General features: G+C 40.1%; 1 protein-coding gene across 1 annotated transcript in view; it reads right to left on the reverse strand.

Moving 5' to 3' along the window:
* The window catches only part of HECW2 (HECT, C2 and WW domain containing E3 ubiquitin protein ligase 2), a 175,850-nt gene extending 167,240 nt beyond the window's left edge, over positions 1–8,610 (reverse strand). Inside the window, exon 1 of the mRNA XM_047773115.1 lies at positions 8,236–8,610. The gene's annotated coding sequence lies outside the window, so the exon portion shown is untranslated. The remainder of the gene's footprint in view (positions 1–8,235) is intronic.
* Positions 8,611–23,002: the final 14,392 nt, after the last annotated feature.

A 23,002-nucleotide genomic window follows, 5' to 3' on the forward strand; every position in this document is an offset into this window, starting at 1 on the left:
AATGACGCTTTACTTTTGCTTTAAAGTAATTCCTCCCTACATTTTCTCGAAAAAAAAATAGCATAAACATCGAAATTGATTTTAAATTGCTTTTTGGATACAAATTGGATATAAGTACATCCTGAGATTGGATCATAAAGGGGCCTGGCTTTATTCTGGTTACACTCAGAAATTAGATGCCTTATCGAGGATTTGGGATTTGGAGAGAAATCCTAAGCTATAATTTGAATCAAAATGATCATTCCAGACCTGAGCAAAAAAACACACCTTCATCGGGGCTGCTTAACTGCTAAAACTTTGCGAGTTTACCAGCATGTGCTAGGCAAATGATAGCATCCTGCTGCAATGCAAGAAGAAAACTTTGATGAGGGCTGAGATCTAAACTACACCTCAGGGGAGGGGTGACTCTTTACCACTGTTTGCACCAAACAGAGCACCAATCTTATTATGCGCTAATGAGAATTTACTAACAAACTTCCTGATGAATTCACACACTTGCCATTCCTTTTAAACCCAATGGCCCTAAGTGTGCTAGTACTTAGTGTGCTAGTACTAAGTGTGCTAGTACCCTCTCCGGGTAGAAAAAAGAGCGGGAGTGTGAGACACATTTAGAGAGTGGAATAATGATACCATGCTAGCCACTGAGAGTGCCTTTGGAACCGCTGAATGGCATTATTCTTATAGATACCAGGAGGTTTTCTGATTATAATGTGCCAGAAATGGAAAAAAAAGACACCGGCACATGATAGGACAGAAAAGGAACAGATGCTGAGAAGAGTCGATGGCAGGTCAATGAGGTCTGGCGTTGGGGATGTTTGCACTGAAGGCCGTGGGCCTCACCGCCCAGAAGGGAGCACTGGTGCGGGGAGTGGAGTGGGGCACACACACTGATTCAATGCTAGTCTGAGAGAGGTGTGTTACTGTTGTCTCCTCTACAAGGAGGCTCACAAGGGGTGGTGGAGCCCAACTGGAAGAATGTTATATACTTCAGTAGATCAAACTTGTAGCCAGGTGCTAACCACACCTCTGAGGGGTCTCCAGAACCTTCACACGTCCAGACATGCTGGGCAGAGGCAGTGCTCTGCTAAGAAACTTCCTGAATAAAATACCTAATCCTAAACTAGTCAATTAAATACTCTTTTTTTTTTTTTTTTGCCTTTTTAGGGCCACACACACAGCATATGGAGGTTCCCCGGCTACAGCTGTCAGCCTACACCACAGCCACAGCAACTCGGGATCTGAACTGAATCTGCAACCTACACCACAACTCACGGCAACATCCCTTAACCCACTGAGCGAGGCCGGGGATTGCACCTGCAACCTCGTGGTTCCTAGGTAGATTCATTTCTGCTGCACCATGACAGGAACTTCAATTAAATATTCATTTTGACAAGGGTGGAAACCACCAAAGGATGAATGAGAAGAAACACTTGGACTCATTTCAGCAAATACCTCCCAAGTACTTTGGTCAGAGAAGGTTTATAGAAGAATTCATTTTAAATACAGGCAATTTTTACATATTGAAACACGGCCCACCTCTTGCTCAGCAAATCTCTGTTTCAGAGTAAAAGTCAAAGTCTTTATGGAAGTTAAGAGTGTCCCACGGGATCTGGCAGCCCCCTTCCCATCCCCTAAAAATTACAGCTTTGACCTCATTTTCCTCTCCCCCCTCTCCCTCCTCCTTTGCTCTGCTCTGGTCAAACTGGACTCCTTGATATTGAAGGGGATCAGAGTATGCCATGCCTAAATATGCCACTTTGAGCTGAAAACAATCAGCTCTCTGCCCTCTGCCACTTATATCTAAAAGCAAGACATAAATTTCCATCTGTAAAGAAGTCTCCCTCTCCCATCCCAGGAAGAGTAAGATGACTCTTAATCACCACTGATCAATGGAAAAAGAACCAACTTCAGTCTGAATAACAAACCTTCCCAAATAACCCCTAACCTTCCATTAGTTTCCCCCATATATTTACCTTCCCACAGTTTACTACCCCCTAGAAGCCTACCCCCCTTTCTTTGTCTAGGTGCTGCTCCACAATTTATTGCCCTTGGTTAAAATCACATATAAGCCACTGAGTTTAACCACTTCTTTGGGTCTTCATTCCATATTCAAGAAGGCTTTGTCCAAGTAGAAATTACCATTTTATCATCTATTGAAGTCTGTAAGTCTTTTCTCTTATTAATCTGTCTTTTTTAAATCTGATTTGTAGGCCCAGTAGCCAAACCTAAGAGAAGAGAGGAAACTTCTTTTCCTCCTCTAAAATATCCTCAAAGTTCTGGTCAGGATTCTGCCTCAGGGTCCATTTGTCTGAAACGTTCCCCCGCATATCCTAATGGATCACTTATCTCCTTAATTTTTTTTTCCTTTTTTGCTTGCAAATCCTCTTCTCAATGAAATTTACCGTGACTGCTCCATGTAAAAGTACCCTGACAGCCCCCAGCATTTCTGGACTATCTTACTCTGCTCAACTTCTTTTCCACAAACTTATCAATATCTAATCTACTATAGAAATCTACTTATACTTTTTGAAAATTGTCTTTCTCTCTAGAATGTAACCTCCAAGAGGTCAAGGAGTTTTGTCTATTCTGGTCACTGATAATATCTCAAGAGTCTTGAACAATATCTGGCACACAGTAGATGCTCAGATTTGGCTGAATAAAAGATGCCTTGATATCTTTTAATTATGATGATATGGCATTAACTGAATCAAGTATTACATTGTTAAAATATACAAAAGAGAAATGAAATTCTCACCAAGGAATGCATAAAGCCCCTTTAAAGAAATCTTTCTTGATTAAAATAGAGAAAAACAAGGACAATGTTGCAAATTCCATGGTAAGCTTTATTAGACTAATTTTTAAAAATCAATTTATTTAAGCTCTAAATCTCTATAATAAGAATTTCTAAATAATTTAATTCAATCACACTGCCACACTGCTATGCTGAGTTGAATGCATCTGTTTATATCTTACCATCTGTCACACCAATGCAAAAAAAAAAAAGCTTACCTAAGATCACATGACCAGTTTCTGCTAAAGGCCTTGAAATACCTTAAAGAAGTTTTTCCTGACAAAGACTTCCAGAGCATTTCTAAATTAAGATTTATTGTTCCCCCACTGAACGTTTTCCTACATAGAATATAGGAAATACAAATTCTTTGATAATCCTTCAAATGGAAAAATTACTAAAAGTTTACTTAATATCAAACAACCTATATTTTATTTAGCTGTCATAGAAATTTACGATAAATATCATTGTGAAAAAAGAATGTGCAATTTCTAATAAAAGAATGGCCAATTTCACCTAAAGAATATCGGCAGGGGAGTTCCCGTCGTGGCGCAGTGGTTAACGAATCCGACTAGGAACCATGAGGTTGCGGGTTCGATCCCCGCCCTTGCTCAGTGGGTTAACGATCCGGCGTTGCCGTTAGCTGTGGTGTAGGTTGCAGACACGGCTTGGATCCCGAGTTGCTGTGGCTCTGGCATAGGCTGGCAGCTACAGCTCCAATTCGACCCCTAGCCTGGGAAACTCCATATGCCGTGGGAGCGGCCCAAGAAATAGCAAAAAGACAAAAAAAAAAAAAAAGAATATCAGCAGGAATTAGGTGCTCTTTGTAAAATTTCCAGTGTCTCATTGAAGAACATATTGCCGTCAGTACATAATTTTCCCCACCATAGTTTGCATGGCTTTAGTTCCTCCACCAACTACATTTTTCCAACAAGAATATAAGTGGAAGCTCTTTTAAAAAGTCAAGTATAACCAGCACATGGGAGCTTGGCCAACACCTTGGCACAAGATCCAATATTAGCCCTTTTAGGAATATTATAATGTTGACATTAAAATAACTCTAACCCTTTCCTGGTACCAAAGCTGACAGGTTTGAACAAGACTTCCTATTGCTACAGAACCTTCATGAGAAAGTGTAGGTAAATGATCTTTTCCTTTTTTTTTTTTTTTTGTCTTTTTGCTATTTCTTGGGCTGCTCGCGCGGCATATGGAGGTCCCCAGGCTAGGGGTCCAGTTGGAGCTGTAGCCACTGGCCTACACCAGAGCCACAGCAACGTGGGATCCGAGCCGCGTCTGCGACCTACACCACAGCTCACGGCAACGCCGGATCGTTAACCCACTGAGCAAGGGCAGGGACCGAACCCAAACCCTCATGGTTCCTAGTCGGATTCATTAACCACTGCGCCACGACAGGAACTCCTTTTCCTAAAGGTCCATAATTTGGAGCAAGCTGATGACAGGCTAACAAGTGTTAAAAGGAACATATTAAGGTCTAAAAACAGGAAGAAAACAATTATAGAAGTGATGGGAAAAATGAAATTCATTGAAAATTAATTCAACAGATATTTATTGTACATCCGCTCTTTGCCAGGCAATATTTTAAGTGTCAGGGATTCTAGTAGAAATAAGAGAATGAAAGTTCCTGTCCTTGTGTAGGTTTTGGTCTAATGGGGAAAGCGATCAATAATCAGGTACAAAGTAATGTATATGTCAGGTAGTGTAGAAGATATGCCACAATGTCAGGTGGCGGTGACCTGGCTTGAAGACAGACAGCCAGGGCATGGGGAGGGAGAGAGAGTGGACGGGGAGGACTATTTTGTAGGTTGACAAGGGAAGCATTTCAACAGGGCCTTGGATGAAGTGAGAGTGTTTTCCACCAGGAGATTTGGGAAACGGCAACAAACAAGAATGCAAGGACCCTGCGAGTTCCTGTTGTGTCTCAGAGGGTTAGGAACCTGACATAGTGTCCATGAGGCTGTGGTTCCATCCCTGGGCTTGCTCAGTGAGTTACGGATCCAGCACTGCTGCAAGCTGTGGTGTAGATCACAGATGTGGCTCGGATCTGTTGTTGCCGTGGCTGTGATGCAGTCAGGCAGCTGCAACTCCAATCTGACTCCTAGCCTGGGAACCATATGCCACAGGTGCAGCTGTAAAAAGTAAAAAAAAATGCAAGGACCCTGAAATAGGACAAGCCCCCCACCCCCGGCCCATGTTCCTAGGATGACAAAGTGATGTAGAGTGAACAACAACTAGGCAGAGTAGGAGAAGATGAGCTCAGAGAGACAGGCAGTGCCAGCTTGGAGGTAAACACTAGAGTGCTTACTCTGATTCTTCTGATTTATTAACTCCTTGAAACCTCTAACAATCCTTTGAGGTATTATTATCAGGTGTTTAATGATGGAGAAACTAAGGCATAGAGAAGTTAAGAAATGTGCCTAAATCTGAAAACCAGTACAAGCCAAGTGAACCCAGGTTGTCATGCTCCAGAGGCCCTGCTTCTCCTCACTACACCACACCATCTATGTAGTCAATAGTGAAGAGTCTGGAGTCCACTCTGAGGATAACAGAAAGTCACTGGAGAACTTAAAGCAGAGAAGTGACATGATCTGCATTTAAAAAAACAATCATTCTGGCTGCAGCGTGCAGAGTAGGCTATACAAGGACAGAGAGGACGGCTCATGATGATGCTTCATGCTCAGGCCCAGCAACAAGCCCTGGAACCATAACCTAAACATGACCCTCCTCCTGTCTCCCTCTTTCCTGTGCAGACAGAGCTGCGGCAGCTATAAATATCCACCCTTAGTGCAAAAGCTGCAAACCAATTCCAGACTCTTCAGTCCAATGACCCCGAGAGGTGACTCATCCACCTCTCTGCTCTCTCCCAGTCCTGCCACCATCCTGCAATCTCACCCTCTAAGTCCATATGCTCTTCCCCTCCCCCTCTTCACGCAAACAACTCCTGAAAGTCCAACTTTCCCACACTCAACTTTAATCAGCCAAAACAGAAAGCTCTGATTCTCCATAACTTGGTAACTTAAAAAAACCATGAATGCAACATATTTAATATATCACTGGCGGCTAGTCCCCATGGACCAATATTCACCAAAAGAAGTATAGTGTTTGATTTTAGGTACATATCATGTAGTACAGGTACAACGAAAGTAACAGACTGCTTGATAATGATGTTGCCAGGCTGTGGCTGCCAGGTGACGCTATGATCCTAGAACTTCAAGAACCAGCAGACCTGAGTTTTAATTCCATTTTCCCCATTTACTGAATTCGTGACCTTGGGCAAGTTTTAAAGCTCCAAACATTCCATTTCTTTATTCTATAAAATAATAATAGCACTCCTAGCTCAGAAAGCTGTGAGGAGCATATGACTACAGGATGTGAACCCAGCACATGTTAGGAGCTACATGTGTAGGGTTTTAAAACTTTTCCATCCATTTTATCCTTTTTTAAAGAGAGCTATTTTCTTAATATTCAAAAGCACAATTCCTCCCCTTCCTTCCTTAGTTTTAACTTTTAAAACTTGTTTCTTTTAAAGAAATTATTTTATTCTGATTTGGCATAAATATACTTACATCAAAACAAAAGCATGCTTATTCTTATGTTTTTGGAGACTCTGCTATCTTAAGCAGAGATGCCAAATGACCAGGCAGCAAAACTGCAGGCTGTACATACATACAGTAACTGTTCATTATGCCATTGCCTATAGCATAGTCATCCACACCGAGTGTCTGAATACTGCCCAGTTCTTGGATGAAGGGTGACTCAAAGCTGAAAATTTTGTCAATGAGCTTAAAGCCTGGGTTAATTAATGACTCAGGCAGAGGCCCCTCAGCTCCCTACACAATAAATCCAAGACTTTGAATAGGGTTTCAACTTGGGAATTTCTGACACAGCGTGTATAAAAAGTTGCCAGGAATTACACTGCTTGGGCTATATATCCTCTTGTCTTTGCTCTAATTATTTTTTTTTAAATACCACGCATACACTAGGCTCTCACTTATAGATAATCCCTTCTAATACTAAGTAAAGTTTAAAAGCAACTTCTAGATCCTTTATGGTGTTCCTTTTACATTGCACATGATAACTGAAGATTCTGAGAGATGTAACACCATTATAAAATATAATGTTCAGTACAAAAACATCCTTTGACTCAGGGTAAATTACTCCTTTGATCTTAATGAGTGCATACAAATAAGGACTAGGAACTGAAATAACTAACTTCATTTAAAGAAGGCAGTTACCTGATTGAAGTGAACCAGATACTTGTTGGAGCTCATCCAAACTAGGTCTGAAAATATTGTTAAAAATATGTGAGAGTAATCTCCCTGGAATAGTTATTCCTACTGATCCTAAAGAATAAATTTGCAGGAATGGCTCCTCCCTGTTGGTCCTTTCCCAAAACAGCTTGATCTGAAGATAGGTAACCTTTCCAGAGATTAAACAGTTCACCTGAATCTTTACTAAATCATCACCTTACTTCTCATTAACCTGAAGACGTATCACATTTTTTCAATGACGATGTTCCTGGCATTCTAGCAAATAATTTTTTGTAAAGGTCCATCCAGTGCATTATAGGAAAGGTTAAGCACCCCCAGTTATCAGGCACTAAATGCCAATTACAGGGTATATGACAGTAAACAATAACATTCACCCTCACTGGAAAACCATTTTTGGTAAATAGCCAAAAAATAAAAATTGTCATTCAAAAATACTCACTTTTAAAAAATTATAGTAGGACTGAAATTTTGTCCTACATTCACTCCAGTTTTTAAACAATTAATTAAAGCAGATTTAGAAGTTCTATAGAAAACAGCCAGTTTTGCCGTGGTTGCCACAGGAAATCTTTAAGAACCAAAAACTCCCACAGTTTTATTGTGGAGTTAAAAGTTTTGTTGCAAGACTGCTGTTAAATCATCAGTCTCTAGAATGTGAATGTCTCTGAATACCTGTCCACATAAAGGCTACATCACAAATAAATCTGTTTTAATGCCTCATTCTCTGAGATAAGAGTTTTAAAATCCATCAAAAAACATTATTATTGCAGAGGCAGGTCACCTGTCATGAAATCTATTTGGACTCAATCTAATGCCATTTTCAAAAGCATTCTTGTAGGTAGAACCTGTCCCTAACACACAGTAAAATAATTCATCTAAAAGCAGTGAGACTCTAGAAACCCACAGTGAAGGGACTGTATGTTTATTTATAAAACTTTTGCATGCTTTAATCCCAGCGCTGATCTCCTAGGTTGAGCTGTCAAATAACTCAATGTGATAATGCACTGCAGAATTTGTTAGTAGTTGTCCCTAACCAAACTAGGAAAGGACCACATTAAGAATTTGTCAAAGAGAAAGGCAGAGAGAACTGTAAATCCCAAAATCAGACACGGAAATTGGATGAGAGTGGAACTGATTTCACAGAACTTTCTAATATCTTACCTCATAAAATCCCAGCGAGTTCCCCTCTGCCTTTGCCAGGGTTGAATCCATCATTTCACATCAGATTGAGGAGGCAGCATGAAGAAATGTTTCACTCTCCTTAAAAATCATGTACCTGGCCTGCCCACTTGGCAATCTCATTCATAGAAGTGGCCAGAACCGAAGTCAAAGAGGATCTGTGGTCTGGAGTCCTAGTGTGGCTGGGAGAGCATTTGGGGGCCACTCCAGATGCTCCTGCTGCCCTTCCTCTTCCCCCAAAGTTCCAGAAATGAAGCACTGACTGGGACTCAAGCAGGCCTCCACCAAGGGGCCCCTGTCCAGCTAAGAACAGCTGAGAACCACTCCCGCCTTTCATCAAGACTTATCACTGCTCAGGCATCCTAAGTGAAAAAACATCACATATCAGTGTCCCTGTGGCTGAGGCAGTTGCAGCCACACCCCTGCAAAGGGCACAGGATGCAATCGCCCCATCCTCCCCTCAGCTTCCTTCCTTTGCTTTTCCATGGGAGAATTCCAAAGAACGAGTTACGTGTACACACACACACACACACACACACACACACACACTTATGCAGAGTGGGCTGATGTCAACAAGCTAACTGTTATCACAGAGAGGGAAGCTTTCTGTTTGATTTACTCAGAATAGAGCGGCCACTATCTGGGAATTCGAATTTACTGTTACCTTTAACAAGATACAGCCTTCATTTCAGTTACTGAAATAGACTTACAGTATCCTAGCCAATCCAGAATGGAATTTTTGGACTTGCAATTTCAAAGGGCAAAAAAAACCAAAAAACAAAAAAAGGACTAAAGGAGTTCCCACTGTGGCTCATCAGGTTAGGAACCCAATATAGAGTCCCTGAGGATTCAGGTTCAACCCCTGGCCTTGCTCAGTGCGTTAAGGATCTGGCATTGCAGTGATCTTTTGTGTAGGTTGCAGACACAAGCTTGGATCCCACTTTGCTATGGCTGGGCGTAGGCTGGCAGCTATGGCTCCAATTTGACCCCTAGCCTGGGAACTTCCATATGCCTCAGGAATGACCATAAAAAGAAAAAGAAAAAAAAAAAAAAAGCACAACTTTTTTATATGTCATGTAGGTTTAATGAAAGCTCCAAAGTATGGTTATAAATCCAGAAATTATGTTCAGACCTTACTTCTAATGCAAAATTAGATACAATCACAATTTAGCTGGTGCTCCTGTCTTATTCTAGGAAGTAACTGGAGTAGGAGAGCCTCCAGTTCAGATGTGTTGTTCTTCAAAGGGGAAAGGGGCTTCATGAAGCTGTTAGCCCACCTGGGGCAGTTGCTGAAATTTTTAAGTGCTGACTGAATGAGTGAGTGCAATCAGAGGCTGCAAGACCATCCCTTTCCAGCAAACTTTCCAGGAAAGTGAGTGAGATGTCCTCAGTTGTCACGCGCTTTTGCTGTGAAGTAGGGCAGACTGGATTTAAGCTCCAGGCTACATTTGGTGGCTGCAATTTCCTCTCCACTGTTCCCTTAACCCAGAGGTGGTTCACCATGAAGCTCCAAGAGGCAGAGAACTTTGGGCTGATTCTGGAATAGAATGGGCAAACACAGCAAGCTTGACACCCCAGAATAACCATGCCCTGTCCAGGCTTCTTCTGGACATGCAAACCCAGCTGCACTTAGAACAAATCACTGTGATGTTGGGATGTGACCTAGCAAACGACAACAGCAAGCATGTATGGAATGCCTCCTGTGCACCAGGAACACACAGTAAATGCTTTAAAAATAGTCTCTAATAGATGCCACTGTGCTCTAAGGCTGAGGTCAATAGTGTTATTAGGTCCATGTTACAGATGAGGAAACTGAGGCTCACAGAGATGAAGTGCTAACAACCACGATTAAAGTCAGACCTGAAAACACCCAAGCCCAAGCTCTTCACAATATCCTGCCTCCCTCAAGTAACACTGTGAAAAGGCCAGTGACCTCACTAATGAATAGATGGCCAATGGGCCATAGCAGCCTCTGTCACCTTTAGGAGATGAGAAAAAATAAGCTAGAAAATATAAATTTATTTCCTATTATTGGCATCAAATATGGTTACAGCCTATGAACAACAGACTTTTCAATAATGTCAGCATCTCTGCTTTCATCCCCAGTCTAAGAAAGTATATAATCTTAAACTTTTGTCTACTTTCCTGTTATGGACAATATATTTTCATCAGGCTTTAAAAGAGGCTCACTCACTCTGCCCAAGGTGCAACTCTTAGCTCCACTCACTGCCGGGTACCTGGACCCACCTGATGCCCCCACCACTCTGGGCCTCCAGACCAGGATTCTTTGCCTTCCGAATACTATAGCATTTTCCAGACATATCCCTTTAGCTGAACTCTAAACACACATGATCTACCCATGCGTCACTGACATTCACATGTGACAAACAGGCTAGTTTCCTATGTACAAGAAATCTGCTTTCTCCCAGCACAAGCCTTTGTCAAAATAGAACTAGATTTCCAAGTTGATCAAGAAAGAAACGTAGAGTGGAGCCAGGGAGGTTGGAGGAACACTGGAGCTTAGCCTCAAGACCATCACGTGCATGCATGCTTTCATGGGAAAGCTGTTTCTTACACACAGGTAGTTCAGCCAGTGCCTCTTCAATCATAGTCAACTACTCTGTTGAGAAGAGACAGCCAGAGGAGCACAGTGTTAGACCTCAAAATTTATACAGGCTATTCCTTCCTCCAAACCACACCCCTGTATGAAGAAAATACAGGCAAACACACAAACAACAACAAAGAAAATGGGGAAGCATATTAATACTTTGTACCCATTTAACACCTTAGCATCTTCACTTACTATGCTGTCATACAGTGCTAGGCACTGGGAGACCTTTGTGAACAAGATAAACATAGCCCCTGCTCTCTCTCTCTTTTTCTTTTCTTTTTTTCTTTTTTTTTTTTTCTTTTTGGCCACACCCATGACATGCAGAAGTTCTGTCCCAGGGATCGAACCCACACCCCAGCAATGACCTGAGCCACAGCAGTGATAACTCTAGATCCTTAACCCAGTGAGCCACTAGGGAACTCTGCCCCTGCCCGTTCTTATAGACCTTCTATTTTAGAGAGAGACAGAAAAACGAAATAACACATATTAATTCTTTAGTTACTATTATGACACATGATACAAAGGAAAAAGAGAAGGTCATATAAGAATGGATCCGCTAGGGACATGACCAAGCCAGAGAATAAGAGAAAGCTCCCTTGGGGAGGGAGCCTGTGAACTGGGCTCTGAAGGATGACTAGGAACTGGGGAGGAGGGAAGGGGAGAGAAGAGAGATTCGTTCCAGATAGAAGAGTTGTGTGGAGGTGCTGTGGTGGGAAACAGCAGGGTCCTTTCCAAGACTGAGGGAAGGCCAGTGTGCCTAGAGGAAAGAAGAGGCCAGGAAAGGAGAACTGATAAGAAACTTTAAGCACTGGTATATAGGGAGAGAAAAGGAGGCTTGAGAATAGGGAACGGAAATTGGCTATTTCCTCATCTCCTTAAAATCGCCTTCTGAAAACCCAATTGATTATCACAGTCCTCAACATTCTGAGCTATTGATCCACAAGGATGGTTGCGGGTAGAACTACAATTTGTGGCTGCGGAATGAATTCATCACATCGATTAAAGAGATCACTTAACCGAAGTAGCTTATTCCCCAAAGCTTACAAAATATTTATTGAGTAAAGTAGAGAAGAGTGAAACACAGTTCTTAGATTACAATACAAACTGACAATGGAAAAATCCAATGGTGTCTTCTCTAGCTATCTTTCTGCTGACGCCAAAAACACAAAACAGAATCAAGGTTAGCACATCAGGAAGCAACAACCCTTTTCCTGAAAAGCCCATCATGAATTTCCTTCGTGTTTATGCACATTGCATGCCTCTGAGTCTGACATCACTCCGAGGCATTATTAAATATTGCAGTGAGCGTCTGCCTATCTGCTGCAATTTCTTTCAGCTGCTTTTTCTTCTGATATTGTGTCCAAAAAGCAGCCAGATGAATGCTTGTTTCATCATCACTCTGGTTTCAGATTCCGAAAATCTTCCAGTGGAAATGCCTATCAGTTTGTGTATAAATCAGAAAGGTTTTTGAAAATACATTTAAAAATGAGACACTCACTAAAAGATCAAGGGAAGGACCCTCAAATCTAAACACAAGTAGACACATATAATGAGACATTTTTTTAAATTTAACGTAGAAAGTGGTAGGCAGTCAAATTCAATAAAAAATAATGATGGCTACCATCTGTTTTCCATTAAGAACTTTCTACTATAAGGGTGTATACACACGCCTTCATTTAATCCTCAGAGTAACCTTCTGGAATCGTCACTACAATCCTCATTTCACAAATTAGAAAAATGGGGGATAGAGAGATTGAATTACTTGTTCACATAGATTTCATAATTCACAAGATTACACAGGAAGAAGCTTGCTGAATTTCAAATCTGGGGTTTGCATGTTAAAGCTTATCCACACATTTCCCACTGCTATACAAATCCCCCAGCAATAGCTAACTACCACTCACCAATGCAAAGAACTGCGCTCCCAGATTTTAGAATCTGGAACCGACAGAGTTCTGCCAGCAGTCCTGAGAAGCATCAGTATCCCAAAAATGAGGCAAGAGCTGCAGAGGCCCACCAACTTGGTCAAAGGCACACGTGGCATGGCTGAAAGGTGCAGGGGAAGGTTTTCCAGTGGCCTGCACAATTTCTCAGCAGCAGCATTTTTGTTCAGTAAATGTAAGCATTCTTAGGGTTTTGCAGTTTAAAAAAAAAAAATTTAGGAGTTCCCATCATGGCGCAGTGGAAACGAATCCGACTAGGAACGATGAGGTTGCAGGTGTGATCCCTGGTCTTGCTCAGTGGGTTAAGAATCTGGTGTTGCCCTGAGCTGTGGTGTAGGTTGCAGACAAGGCTCAGCTCCCACGTTGCTGTGGCTGTGGTGTAGGCCGGCAGCTACAGCTTTGATTCGACCCCTAGCATGGGAACCTCCATATGCCGAAGGTGCGGCCCTAAAAAGCAAAAAAAAAAAAAAATATATATATATATATATATATATATATATATATATATTTAATCCCAACCTCCCTATTTAATTTCTTAATGTTCAGTTTTACCTAGGAAATGATCATTATGTTTAAAAAGACAGTAAAGTCCCCAAAGAACTTTCTCATCATAAGTGAATAAGGAAATCCTTTATCAATGTCATTCAAGCCAAAATGGCAGGGTTGTGATCCACTGCCTTCATAAACAAGAATCAAATGACCTTCACTTTTCTATTACTAACAGACAAATACATGCAAGCAGGGTGAATGTACCAAAGACTCTGAAAGGCATACATAAATAAGAATAAATGTGGGAGTTCCCGTCGTGGCGCAGTGGTTAACAAATCCGATTAGGAACCATGGGGTTGTGGGTTCGATCCCTGCTCTTGTTCAGTGGGTTAATGATCCGGCGTTGCCATGAGCTGTGGTGTAGGTGACAGAAGCGGCTCAGATCCCGCATTGCTGTGGCTCTGGCGTAGGCCAGTGGCTACAGCTCTGATTAGACCCCTAGCCTGGGAACCTCCATATGCCGTGGGAGCGGCCCAAGAAATGGCAAAAAAAAAAAAAAAAAGAATAAATGTGGTTCTTTTTCTTTCAGTAATTTCCACTACCAAACTAAAGATCTAGCTCTAGTGGTGTCTCCTTTATTTGACTGGAACATATCTAGAAGCTCTAAGGATATATTATTTTTCCATATGGGTGAGCTTGGCATTAATACCTAAGACTGTAATATTTTTCCTTATCAACAAATTTTGTATTAACCCCAGATTAATGCAAAAATAAGTATTTTTAAATGAAATATTAAGGTGGTTATAGACAATCCCACAAACCTCATTCAATTCATAACAGCTGTTTAATTGAATAGTTGATGGGTTCTGCAGCTATGCTATTTTTTATTCCAAATAAAATTGTATTACTATAAACCACGGTGAATCTAAGAATAGATTTTAGCATGTAACACTTTGAAAATAAAAGGAGAAGGTTGTAAAATCATTACAAGAAAAAAGGATATAAAATTATTTTATTTGCATATGTGTGTTCTTTGTTTCTGTCCGTAAAATGAGAACATGCCCTTTTCCAATAAGGCTCTGCATACGGCTGAGATAGCAATGAACCCAATAATATCTTGGAGATCCTATACTGAAAGCACAGAGAGACTCCAATATATTCCCATTTGCAGACATTATAGAATTAGCATTTATAATATACACCACAGTGTATGATGCAGAATCGAGTAATCACACCAATTCCCAAACCCTCAAAGAGTAAGACTCAAATTCTATTGTGTATTAGAATCATCTGCGGAGACTCATGTCTAAAATTCAGACTGCACAGAGAAAACCACAGAAATTCTGATTCAGTGAATGTAAGATGGATCTTAGGAGTCTGCATCTTTAAACAATTACCCATGCTAATTCTGACACAGGTGGTCCTTAGACCACACTTCAAGAGACACTGGCCTGGAGTCTCAAAACCTAACAGACCGCATATGAAGGTATATGTGTGTGTGAATGCCACACTCAATTTTGCAAATTTGTTTTAGTAGAAAACTCAGAGAGAGACATGCATCTTTGTACTTTTGCTGTGTTCCCTACTTTAACATTTTTCAGGATGATTATTTCCAATTCATCTTAAGGGAAGAGGAAAATGGTATACTAGGAAGACAAGCAAGTATAGGAAAATGAAGAGACAGGAAGGGACACTAACATGAGAAAAAAAAATCTTTCATCTGTATTTAAGTCTAGAGCAGTGTTCCTTAAAATATGGGCCATAAGCTGGCTGTTAATGATCTAAGTGCAGAAATTGAGCATGAGCCTTTAGAAATTTCTACAGAAATTTGTCAGAGTAATTTTAAGTCTGTTCAACCTGATAAAAAAAAATATGGGAGTTCCCATCATGGCACAGCAGAAACCAATCCGACTAGGAACCATGAGGTTGTGGGTTCGATTCCTGGCCACGCTCAGTGGGTTAAGGATCCGGCGTTGCCCTGAGCTGTGGTGTAGGTCGCAGACGAGGCTCAGATCCCACATTGCTGTGGCTGTGGCTATGGCCGGCAACTACAGCTCCGATTAGACCCCTAGCCTGGGAACCTCCATATGCTGTGAATGTGGCCCTAAAAAGCAAATAAAAAAGGGGGGGACTTAAATTGCAGATTTGTTTTTTATCCCATTTCATTCTTCTAACAGGTTTTTTTTTGTTTGTTTGTTTGTTTGTTTTTAATTCTGATTTACCAAAGATCAGTGTCATGGATTTGAATGACTACAGGTAATTTGAAAAACACTGGTATACTCTAGATGGGAGAATCAGCCATACCTGGTCAGTCCAGGGAGCCTTTTAGTCCAGGGTTTGATCCAAAAGTGGCTTTCAGAGTTCCTACTGTGGCTCAGAGGTAACAAACCTGACTAGTATCCATGAGGACATGGGTTCAATCCTTGGTCTCGTTCAGTGGGTTAAGGATCCAGCATTGCCATAAACTGCAGGGTAGGTCGCAGATGTGGCTCCGATCTGGCATTGCTGTGGCTGTGGTGTAGGCCAGCAGTTGCTGCTCCAATTCAACCCCTGGCCTGGGAACTTCCATATGCCACCTGTGTGGGCCTCAGAAGAAAAAAAAAAAGTGGCTTTCTGTGACATCATCCCAAAAAGTTAGGGGCCAGAAATGATTTAATGAATGACTATCTGAATGAACATCTTTAACTTCTCACAACTCACTCTGAATCTGAGGGCAATACACTAACCACGTGTTGTGTGAATTGACCAACTAGTTTATACCACCCATCAAGTAACATTTTAGTAAAAACTTCCTGAAAGTTTACTTTCAACTAGTTTATACCACCCATCAAGTAACATTTTAGTAAAAACTTCCTGAAAGTTTACTTTCAACAACAAAAAGCAACACATGTTTCACTTATTATAAATGTGTATCTTTCAACTTTCAAAGAAACTCTTGAGATTTAATATTTGAGAATTCAGTGATGAACTTTATCACTTTTTTTTTTTTTGTCTCTTTAGAGCTGCACCCGAAGCATATGGAAGTTCCCAGGCTAGGGGTTGAACTGGAGCTGCAGCTGCCAGCCTATACTACGGCCACAGCAATGCAGGATCCAAGCAACACCACAGCTCATGGCAACACCAGATTCTTGACCCATTGAGCAAGGCCAGGGATCAAACCAGCATCCTCATGGATACTAGTTGGGTTCATCACCACTGAGCCACAACAGGAACTCTGAACTTTTATCACTTTATTTGTGAATCTTTGTTGACAAAACTATTGTTTCAGGCTATTCTCAAAAAGCAGCCTGGTCATCTCAGCATTGGGTCCATATCAGAAATGCAATGATTTTTCATGAGTTTTTGCAATGAAAACAGTACTGAGAAGCACAAAGTATCAATACATTATTTTACTCATAAGTACATACACAGAGTTCTCATTTTGCAATTTTCCTGCCTCCTATTAAACCTTGAATATAATTCTCTCCCTTATTGAAGACCCATATTCTAAACAGTATTGAAGTTAAATTCCAGATACAGTCTTGCAATTCTGGCTTCAGGCCAGTATCTCCCTTCATGCCCCCTGCAGTTGCTACTTTTGCTGTACCAGTGTTCCCAAAAATAACTTTTTCCTCTTCCAAGTTAAACATGGTGTTTATAAAAGGTGGGGATGGACAATCTGGGAGCATGAATCTGTACACACAACAGACAAACTCACAATAATAGCAACTAAACTCCTAGTTGCCAAGATTTCTAGCCAGGAAGAATGAAAAATGAGGTTTTTTTTTTTTTCCTCCTAAGTAATTATGCCCCCTTTTTAAGAGGGAATAAAGTCAGTCTTTAAATATCCAAGTCTGTTCTGTGAAGCTTAAAAGTTATGCCACACATTAAATTTATTCAGTATGTTTTCTTAACATTTTTAATCCAATTTAAGACATTTTCTTATTTAGTCAGTTTACATGGCTAAGAACTCTCTGACAGCTTGAAGGCAGCACTTAATAGCATTGGTTCGGCAGCCAAAAGGGACACCTATTAGCTGTGTGACCTTGTGGGTTACCTTCCTAAACTTCAGCTCACTAATTTATAAAATGGGGGATATAACAATGTATAATAGCACAGTTCCAAGGGGATTATGAAGCTGCATAAAGCAAACAGACAGAATGCTTGGAACAGAGTATTTACTCCCTCTCAGTAAACTCTCAGATTCTAGTGTTGTCTTTGGTCCGATAACTGGAGCAGTTTTCAGAATTTTATTTCTGTGACAAATATGCATACTAAGGCGATTAATGGCACTCCCTCGGGAAGGCAGCTAGTGAGATGAAGTCACCTCAGGAGTGACTTGGATCTAGGTTCTCTGACTTGATTCACCCAGGCTTAAATTCAGTACTTTCATTGAAATTCAAGCAGCAGTGTTGGAGAAAAAGAACTGCCTTTAACTAAAGGAATTATAATTATGTTAATTCCTTTTATTCCACTACATACATTTGCTTCAGCAATCACTTTGGGGAAGGTTAAGTGGAGCAGATAAAACTAAAATCACAAGACATCTTTGTAAAAGTCGGTGGCATTCATCCAAAACGCCTTTCCTGGAACAAACTGTAACAACTTGATTCATTGCCGCCCTTCCCCACCAAGCTATATTTAAGGATCAGTAAGCATTTCCATTATAAACTGCTATCATCAGGATTTGTAATTTTACCTTCTAATCTGCTTCAGAGTTACATATAAACATCTCAATCAATCTTTTTTTTTAAAAAAAAAGCTATTGTTTTCTAAATTTAAAAACTTCCTTCAATAAAGAAGGAGCTGTTGTGGCTTAGCGGTAAGGAACCCAACTAGTATCCATGAGGATGAGGGTTTGATCCCTGGCCTTGCTCACTGGGTTAAGGATCCAGCGTTGCCAAGAGCTGTGGTGCAGGTGGAAGACGCAGCTCGGATCTGGCATTGCTGTGACTGCGGCTGCAGCTCCAATTCAACCCCTAGTCTGGTAACTTCCATATGCCATAGGTGTGGCCCTTCAAAAAAAAAGAGAAGAAGAAGAATGGTACAAGGGGGAAAAACCCAGAAGAAGACTATTTTACACATGAAAAAAAAATGATTTAATAAGCAAAAGAAGATTCATGTTTAAGAAATATACGTCTCCAAAGATTACATGAATTCAGTGGTTATTGTGTCATGATCTGTAATAATTAGAAACCATGTATGTGTCTAAAAAAAGATCTATAATATGGCACAGCTGCATAGCCATATTCTAGAACATCATGTAGTCATTACACTATGTTCCCAAATAATTTTTAATGACATGGAAAACATTCATGATATAATAAGTGGAAAAATATGCTACAGAGTTATATATAGATATAAGCTTAACTGACCTAAAAAGTATGTATAATATTTATAAAAGTGAAGTTTTAAAAAGAATATGCCAAAATGTTCAGAGTCATTATTGCTTGGCAGAAAGACTTAAGACTTCCTTATATTCCTTTATATTTTCCAACTTTGCCTTAATGAACTTCCACTACTTTAATAATTGGAAGAGAGGCTTCAATCTGGTTTAGTACACAGAGAAATAGAGAAAGAGTAATAAAGAAAGAAGTAAAGTTTCCCTTGCAAATCTATCTTTACTCATAACTATCCTGACATTTGCAAGTATAACTTAACACTGTAGATTTATGAAGGTACTCATTCAAAAGGAGTTGCTATTTTTCAAGCAGAGTTGGCCAAAAAAGTGCCCCATAGCTAACCACACATTATCAATAACCCGTGTCTCAAGATATGAAAAAACACAGGTAATCACTCATCATAAGGTCACCTCCAAGGGACAAGACACAAATTCAAGATACATCTGGTAAAGGAATTGTAAAAAAACAAAACAAACAAAAAAAGAAAGCAAAAAGATGTCACATGAAAACTACTTTGAATCTGAGTTAAAAACTATTCCAGGGGAGTTCCCGTTGTGACTCAGTGGTTAATGGATCCAACTAGGAACTATGAGGTCTCGAGTTCGATCCCTGACCTTGCTCGGTGGGTTAAGGATCCAGCGTTGCCCTGAGCTGTGGTGTAGGTTGCAGACACGGCTCAGATCTGGCGTTGCTGTGGCTCTGGTGTCAGCTGGCAGCTACAGCTCTGATTTGACCCCTAGCCTGGGAACCTCCATAGGCAGTGGGTGCAGCCCTAGAAAAGGCAAAAAGACAAAAAAAAATTGAATTCAAAACTTCAAGTACTGAATAGTCATTAACCCAAAGAGACCTGCTCCATATGGAATTATGACGTCAATTTAAATCAGACATAAATACCAAAAGAATTCAGATTCCCAGCCTATTTCAGGGCCTCTCTCTCACACTGGAAACACAGGTGCACACGCACATGCATACACACACACACACACACACACAGAAAAATCATAGTTCAATCAACCATTGTAAATATTCATGACCATGGATATCATTTCCAGTTTCTCTTTAAAGAAAGTTGAATAAATTCTACTAGAAAAACAAGTCTTACTTTTTTCATGAGGTTAGCATTTTTTAAAACTTAAATATCCATTATATATCAGCTACTACACAAAGTATTTTTACCTAAGCTCTTTTTAAAATCTTGTCCTCTTATACCAATGTTAGAAAACCTGGCCCATGTGGATACACTGTCATATCCAATCCCCTCTATCAGTCTATGTTCTGTATTTTATTTTTTGTCTTTCTGCCTTTTCTAGGGCCACTCCTGTGGCATATGGAGGTTCCCAGGTTAGGGGTTCAATCGGACCTGTAGCCTCTGGCCTATACCACAGCTACAGCAACACAGGATCTGAGCCGCATCTGCAGCCTACACCACAGCTCACTGCAGTGCTGGATCCTTAACCCACTGAGCAAGGCCAGGGATCAAACCCTCAACCTCATGGTTCCTAGTTGGATTCATTAACCACTGAGCCATGATGGGAACTCTGAATCTATGTTCTTTAAATAAGAATATTGAAGAAGTTCCCATCACAGCTCAGTGGTTAATGATCCTGACTAGCATCCATGAGGACGTGAGATCAATCCCCGGCCTCACTCAGTGGGTCAAGGATCTGGCGTTGCCATGAGCTGTGGTGTAGGTTGCAGATGCAGCTCGGATTCTGCATTGCTGTGACTCTGGCACAGGCTGGCAGCCACACCTCCGATTGGACCCCCAGCCTGGGAACCTCCATATGCCACCAGTGTGGCCCTGAAAAAGACAAAAAGAACCAAAAGGAAAAAAAAAAAGAATGTTGAAGATACCATCTTAATATTCCTAACAATTATCTAATGCTGGGAAATATTCAATAAATGTTTTTGATTAAATGAATAAGAATTTATTCTTTGTCTAGCTTTTGCCTCCCTCAGACTTTGTCTCAAATGTTAAACATAACTTACTGGTCTCCAAATGCATATCTTTAGGAGCAACTGTTAAAATAAGAATTTAAAGAGATACTATAGGTGGAACAGACACAAAGCGATATCTAAAAAATCTCCCTATATGGACAGGTAGACAAGAAGAATCTGAAAGCAAAACATAAATTAAAATAGTTTTTCACTCTTCAGGGGAAAAAAAAACAAGAAAGTTACAAACTCTACAAAAACTAGTCTTTGAAGTTGCTCAAACTTCATAAGCAGGCCAAGGAAGTTTTAATAACATTACTCCCCAAATCAAATGGAAACCAAGTTAGTTGAAGCAACAATGCCAAGGAGAAGTAGCTTGGACATTTAGTGATAAAACAGTGAGTAAATTCTTAGAACTTCGAGGAGAGAGAAGAGTCTCAACTATAACCCAAGAGGCAACTTATATTATGGCCACTTTTAACTCCTTTTGTGCTTAGAAGAAATTCATTCCTGATCTAAGTTGCTAAAAATTATCTTGGTGTAGATTCTGCTGAAGTAGCATCAGAATAGTTAATACACAAATGAGGCAAAGCTTCCATTTTACAAATTGATAACTCAATAACAACTGTAACATCTGAAAGGACTTATGGTAAGCTTTTCTTCCCCATTTCTTGCCAGCAGATTAAGTCAATACTGCCAAATCAAAAGTAGAAAATGTGGAACAAACAAACCGAATATAAAAGTGCAAAAAGAAAAGAAAATGAAGAAGCATATTTTCTCTTGGCGTAAGTCTACTCTGATGCATTCTCACATAGCATTTTTACAATCCTTTGAAAATCAGTTCAAATTCTGTGTTCAGATTACTTTTCCACTTATACTCTGAGAATAACAAAGTCACGCATGTCTCCTCCTTTGGGCTGTGCGTCAGTGAGACCACCTTAAGTATAGTAGAGAATGAAGTGGCCAAAGTCAGGAGTCAGACTGCTGGGTTTAAATCTGGCCCCTGCTATACCATCTTTTCATAATTTTGGCCAAGTCACTTTAAGTCGCATTGCTTAGGGCCAAAACAGTATAGTGTGATATAGATAATAGATAGAGTGCCATAGTGTGCTATATACACAAATATACAATTTGCTTTTATTTATGAAAATAAAAAATGTGGATGAAAAGAAGAACCCACCACAAATGGTGACCTACAGAGAGAATGATGGTTGGGGTAGAGACACCAGGTATAAAATATAAAACTGATCTTAAAACACTTTCTTATATAATTTTACCATTGGCCCAAATGGCACAAGTGGAATATTTTTTAAAAGCTGCACTTCATTAAAACATACAATTTTTTAAAACATATGAGTTCATAATGATTTTAAAATATGCATAACCACTCGTCGAAAAGAAATAAACTTCTTTAATCACAACTGGCAATAGCTAAGATACCGATGCCTGTGTGTTCTGAAAATAAACTCTCAATGAAAACTAAAGAAAGAAAGAATTGCATTAGGGGATTTCCTATCGGACTTTTCAGTTCAAAGGCATTTACTTTGCCTTTTTGAGGATAAACTGTATTTCAGGGTAGCTAAGGAGCTGTAGCTAATGAGGAAGCATGCTTCTTATGCAAGAATTCCAGGAAATAAATGTGGAAGGAAGAAAATAAATAGAAAATTCACAATTTTTCAACGCCCAAGAAAATGAGCTAATTGAAATATTACCTGAAGATGGATGGTAAGCTTACAATGAGGGCATTAAGGTGTCATAATCTGAATCCACTTAGCATCACAAAGAATGGGACAACCAGACATTAAGTATTTCATGTATCTTTTGATTGAATGCAATGTGGACTATATAGCACCATCTGACACAGCCTTGCAGGGTGGTGAGAAAAATGAAACTGATCCCAGTCAAGACTTTTGTCTCAATGTCAAATTTAAAAGAGATAGGAGGATAGTGAAACAAGTTAAAAGATGTTACCAGGAAGCAAAAAACAAAAACAAGATTATGGGACACTATTATAGGATAACTGATATAGTTGTCAGTGTCACCATGAAATACAAAAAAGTAAGCATATAGTGAAAGAAACCAGATTTTAAAAAATGTAATACTCTATGTAATTGGTTTTTGCAGTACAAAAACAGGCAAAACTAACCTATAGTTTTGGAAGTCAAACACTAGGGGCACTGTAACTTGAAGGGAACAGGAGTACTTCTAGGGTGCTGTTCTACATCTTGATCTAAGTGATGGTTACCAGGGCGTGTACATATTACAAATTAATCATTCTGTATATTTAAAATTAAGGCACGTTAAGGGCTTTCCTAGATGCATGTGATTTCTCAGTAAAAAAAATTTCAAGCCATGCCTTCTGTATGGTGTTAGAAGTCAAAACTTTAAGA

This window comes from Phacochoerus africanus, chromosome 3 (assembly GCF_016906955.1).
Source record: "Phacochoerus africanus isolate WHEZ1 chromosome 3, ROS_Pafr_v1, whole genome shotgun sequence".
Lineage (NCBI taxonomy): Eukaryota > Metazoa > Chordata > Mammalia > Artiodactyla > Suidae > Phacochoerus > Phacochoerus africanus.